Source organism: Desmodus rotundus, chromosome X (assembly GCF_022682495.2).
Source record: "Desmodus rotundus isolate HL8 chromosome X, HLdesRot8A.1, whole genome shotgun sequence".
Taxonomy (NCBI): domain Eukaryota; kingdom Metazoa; phylum Chordata; class Mammalia; order Chiroptera; family Phyllostomidae; genus Desmodus; species Desmodus rotundus.
In genome coordinates this window covers 29996480-30002559 of record NC_071400.1, presented here as the reverse complement: position 1 = coordinate 30002559, position 6080 = coordinate 29996480, and positions in this window count along the sequence as shown.

The following is a 6080-nucleotide window of genomic DNA, read 5'->3' as shown; positions in this document are numbered from 1 at the left end:
ACAGAGATTTTATTTAACCTCAATAATCTTATATCTGTATTGACTTTTTTCCACATCAAAATTCCAGCTCTCAATGTTCCAGTATAATTACTCATTTAGTTTATCCCACAATATACATATAGCAGTGTCAATGTAAAAATACCAACAGTACCACCAATGAAAGAATTACTGAAAAGAGTTGAAGATTTTTTTTTCTTTAATTCTTATCACCGTTAGGGCATACCCGCACTAGGGATGGATGATGAAATGACTGCATCTTAAACTGACATGAAAGTGTTTATCTCTATGTGGTTATGCCACTAACTTAATAAACAAGGTAATTTCTTTAATTTTACTTTCAATACTTAGGGGCTAATTTTATTTATTTTTGTCGTATAATTATGTTGAATATCTTCTATGTAAAAACAATTGGTCATGAGCGAGGACCAAGAAATGAAGTAAGAGAAGTTATATTATTTAGGATGGAGATTTGGGGAAATTTGTAATAAAGTTTTGAGTGGAAAACCTACACCTAACTTTTGTGACACCAAGCTGCACACTTTTACATCAATTGCCTCTAAAAGTGAACTTTTCAACAGTGCTTGTTCTACCTGCCTCTTATCATGCACTTTAGTTTCAATGATAAGACCCCTACCCCTGCACCTCTGATTGGCACGATAGTCTTCTTGCTCAGTTTCCTTGGAGAAGCCTGTGTTTCTTGAATAGGAAGTATGTGTGTGGTGGGGGGAAGCACACAGGCAGGTAGAGGCAGTCACAAAGGTGGGGCAGAGGTTGAGTCATGTGGAAACCCAACACAGCCAAGACAAAAAAAAAATCCTTCATAGTTACATGAATCCATTCTATATAGTGGAGTTAAATAGTTTGTGTGTTATGGGCTATGATGTATTCAGCTTCCACTAACTACTTCTCTTTGCAATCTGAGTTGCTTGAGCAGGTGCATGGCTTCACTCAGAGCACCAAGGCAGGGATCTGGGTTGTGGAAATGGGGGTTGAGGAAGTGGGAATTGGCAAGACTCACTTGTAGTCTGTGTCCATTTCAATTTGTAGGTGCTTTCCAATTATACCAACAAATGTTTAAGAAGTTGCAAGACTAAAACAAAGTTTTAAATCACTAATCTGTTTTGAAAGGATGTATGGGCTCAAAACCTGAACTACATACTTTAAAAAATAATTTTCCTCTCAAATATTTCTTGGTTGATACAAACTTGTGCTGTCTAGTAACTCTACTGGGGTGCTGGCTTTGTTGGTTCCTCTAACACCTGAATTGATGCTCCATTTATAGGAAGGAGTTTGATTATATTAGGCCTCTAGATGTATGGAAAATTCTCAAACTTTTGAGTCAGCCAGTATGAATTTCATATTGGAAATACCATGCCATAAATGGACAATTATTTCTAATTTAACCTCATTGGGAGGAATTGTGTCCATCAACAGGTAGAAATGTGGATGTAGCTTGTGGGAGTGTTCTGATGACCAAAAATAACACAGGATGAAATGGAATGATGTCACCCTTCCAGGATATATTTTAGCTAAGGATCCTCTGTGTGTGTGTATACATGCATACACATACAAAAAGATAAAAAGAGGAAAGACTGACTAAAGCACCAGGCACCTAGAGAATAGAATGTTGATCAACTATTCTAGAGGCTAGTGGTGAGTGTGAGGAGGCTCATCCTCAACATCTGAGAAACTAGAGAATGAGGAAGTGGCAAAACTTGGCAAATAACCCAGATCCCAAGGCAAGCCAATGGTTGTGGTGTCACAGATTCCAAATAAAATTGAATGACTATCAATTTGCATCTATGTGTGAAGGAGGAGAAAAGGGAAAGGAAGATGGATACAGCGAAAGAAGATACAGCCCACTTTTCCGCGTTGCTTAACTCCAATTTACTGACGTAAATTGTGGCACTTAGGTACAAAACTATTGTTGTGATTATATAAAAGATAAATGTGCTGTACCTTTGGCTTTTCTTTAAGGGTGGATGTTAATATGGAACTGTGGCATTTGAGTTCCTCAGATTGTAGCCTTCTTCTCTTCCTTCTCTTTCTCCTTTTCCACTTCCCCTTTCCTCCTTTTTATGCTTTAAAAATGCAAGAAAAGGAGTTCCTCAAAATGCAGTTTTTCAAAATGTAACCAACACTATACCAAGTACTTTTATAACTATTATCAGATAAAACACACCAATAAACCAAAACCCCAAAAAAGGCACATATTGAAAACATCGGATTCAAGTGAGTGGAGACGAGAGCAATGTTTATGTTTTGACCTTGTCTTCTGCTTTTTCTTTTGGTCTTGTTTTTTTAAAAAAAAAAAACTCATAGACTTTATTTTTAGAGCAGTTTCAAGTTTACAGAAAAGTTGAGCAGAATGTACAGAGTTTTTATATACTCTCTCTCTTCCCCTGCTTCCCACTCCTCCCCCACAGTTTCCCCTATTATTAATATTTTATATTAGTGTATATTTGTTACAATCGATGAACCAATATTGATAAATTATAATTAACTGAAATCTATGGTTTACATTAGGATTCGCTCTTTGTGTTGTGCTTTCTATAGCTTTTCTCAAATGCATGATGTCGTGTACCTACTATTATCATATCTCACAGGATAGTTTCACTGCCCTAAAAAAATCCCCTGTGCTCCGCGTATTAATCCTTTCTTTCCTGCCCTCTTCCCCTGTCACTCCTCCCCAAACTCCTACCAATCACTGATCTTTTCACTGTCCATACAGTTGTTCCTTTTCCACAATGACGTACAGTTGGAACCAGACTGGTTTCTTCCACTTCGCAGTATGTATTTAAGGCTCCTCCATGTCTTTTTGTGGCTTGATAGGTCATTTCTTTTTATCACTGAATAATATTCTATTGTATGGATGCAGCATAGTTTATCTCTTCACCTATTAAAGGGCTTCTTAGGTACTTACAGGTTTGGGTGATTATGAATAGTTACTATAAACATTCATGTGCATGTTTTTGTGTAGTTGTTCCAGCAGCATTTGTTGAAAAGACTGTCCTTTCTCTATTGAATTGCCTTTGCTCATGTGGCCAAGATCAGTTGATTATATTTATGTGAGTCTATTGCTGGGCTCTCTATTCTGTACCACTTATCTATTTGTTTACTCTTTAGGCAATGTCACAATATTTTGATTACTGTAGCTTTATATTGAGTCTTGAAGTTAGGCAGTGTCAGTCTTCTGGCTTTGTTCTTTTTCAGTGTTAATTTGGCTACTTTTAGTCTTTTGCTTTTCCATGTAAATTTTAAGGTCAGTTTCTCAATTTCTACAAAGTAACTGGCTGGGATTTGGTTGGGATTGTATTCATCTATAGATTAAGTTGGAAAGAACGGACATCTTGATGATATCGAGTCTTCCTATCCATGAACATAGAATATCTTTCCATTTATTCATATCTTCATTAATTTCTTATATCAGAGTTTTGTAGTTTTCCACATATAGACATTGGGATATTGCACATATTTTATTAGGTTTATACCTAAGTATTTCAGTTTTTGGTGCTAACATAAATGGGGTGTTTTAAATTTCAAATTCCAGTTGCTTGTTGCTGGTATATAGGAAAGTGATTGACTTTTGTACATTTACCTATGCCCTGCAGTCTTGCCATAGTCATTTATTAGTTCCAGAAGGTTTTTTGTCAATTCTTTGAAAATTTCTACCTAGACAATCATGGCACTATGAACAAAGACAGTTTTATTTCTTCCTTCCATGTCTGTATACCTTTTATTTTACTTTTTCTTATTGCATTAGCTGGGACTTCTAGTATGATGTTCAATAGGAGTGATTAGAGGGGACATCCTTGTTTTGTTCCTAATCTTAAGGTGAAAGCATCTAGTTTTTCATCATCAAGTATGACTATAGTTGTAGGCTTTTAAATAAATGTCATTTATCATGTTGAGGAACTTCCCCTCTACTCCTAGTTTGCAACAAGTTTTTCACGTGAATTAGTGTTGGATTTTGTCAAATTATTTTTCTACACCTGTTGATATGCTCGTATGATTTTTCTTCTTTAGCCTGTTGATGTGATAGATTACATTACTTGACTTTTGAGTGTGAACCAGCCTTGCACACTTGGGACAAATTCCAGTTGGTCATTATGTATAATTCTTTCATACACTGTTGGATTCGATCTGCTAGTATTTTGTTGAGGATTTTTGTATCTTTGGTCATGAGAGATATTGGTCTTTAGTTTTACTTTCTTGAAAGTGTTGTCTGGTTTTGGTGTGAGTTTAATGTTGACCTCATAGTATTAATTCGGAACTGTTCCCTCTGCTTCTATTTTCTAAAAGATTGTAAAGAATTGGTGTCATTTCTGCCCTGGCTGGTGTGGCTCAGTGGATTGAGCACCAGCCTGCAAACCAAAGGGCCGCCGGTTGGATTCCCAGTCAGGGCGCATGCCTGGGTTGTGGGCCAGGTCCCTGGTTGGGGGTACACAGGAGGCAACCACACGTTGATGTTTCTCTCCCTTTCTTTATTCCTCCTTTCCCCTGTCTAAAAATTAATTAATTAATTAATTAGAAAAAAGAATTGGTGCATTTGTTTTTTAAATGTTTGGTAGAATTCCCCAGTGAACCCATCTATGCCTTGTGCTTTCTGTTTTGGAAGATTATTAATTATTGACCCAATTTTAAATATAGACATAGGCTTATTCAGATAGTTCATTTCTCTTTGCATGAGTACTGGTAGATTATGTCTGTCAAGGAATTCCTTAGAAGGAATTGCTTCTAAGTTATCAAAATTGTGTCCATAGAGTTGTTCATGGTATTTTATTATTCTTTTAGTATCCATGGGATTAATAGTGATGGCTCCTATTTCATTTCTGATATTAGCAATTTATGTCTTCTCTATTTTTATCTTGGTTACTCTGGAGAGGGATTTCTCACTTTTACTGATATTTTCAAAGAACCAGCTTTTGGTTTCTTGTAGACAACATATAGTTGGGTATTATTTTTTAAAAATCCACACTGACCATCTGAGTCTTTTAATTGACATATTCAGACAATTCACATTTAAAATAATTACTGATATAGTTAGATTCATATCTAACATTTTTGTAACTGTTTTCTATTCAATGTCATTGTTCTTGGTTTCTATATTGTCTTCCATTACTTTTCTGTATTCCCTGGTTTTAATTGAGCTTTTTACAATGATTCAATTTTTCTCCTCTCTTAACATATCAGTTGTACTTAAAATTTTTTTACTCGTTGCCCTAGAGTTTGCAATATATATTTACAATAAATCTAAGTCCACTTTCAAATAACACTATCACTTTATTGGTAATGCAAATACCTTATACACAGTTTTCCCAATTCATCTCTCCTGTCCTTTATAATATTGCTGTCATTCATTCCACTTACCCATATGCTATAATCACTGGATACATTTTTGCTATTATGTTGAACAAACTGCTATCTGCAAGATCAATTAAGAATATTAAAAATAAAATATTTCATTTTACCTTCATTTGTTATTTCCCTAATGTCCTTCCTTTCTTTATGTAGATCTGAATTTCTGATCTATATCATTTTCCTTCTTCCCTAAAGCACATCTTTTAACATTTCTTGCAAGTCAGGTGTCCTGGTGATAAATTACCTCACTTTTTGTTTATCTGAGAAAGTCTTTATTTCTCCTCACTTTTGAAGGATAATTTTAATGGGTGCAGAATTCTAGGTTGGTGGTATTTTTTTCCAACACATTAAATATTTCACTCCAGTCTCTTGCATATTTTCTGAACAGAATTCCAATGTGATTCTTTTTTTAAATATATTTATTGATTATGCTATTACAGTTGTCCCATTTCCCTCTCCTCACTCCACTCCATCCTGCCCACCCCCTCCCTCCCACATTCCCCCCCTATAGTTCATGTCCATGGGTCATACTTATAAGTTCTTTGGCTTCTACATTTCCTACACTATTCTTACCCTCCCCCTGTCTATTTGCCACCTATCATCTATGCTACTTATTCTCTGTACCTTTCCCCCCCTCTCCCCCTCCCACTCCCCTATTGACAACCCTACATGTGATCTCCATCTCTATGGTTCTGTTCCTGTTCTAGTTGTTTGCCTAG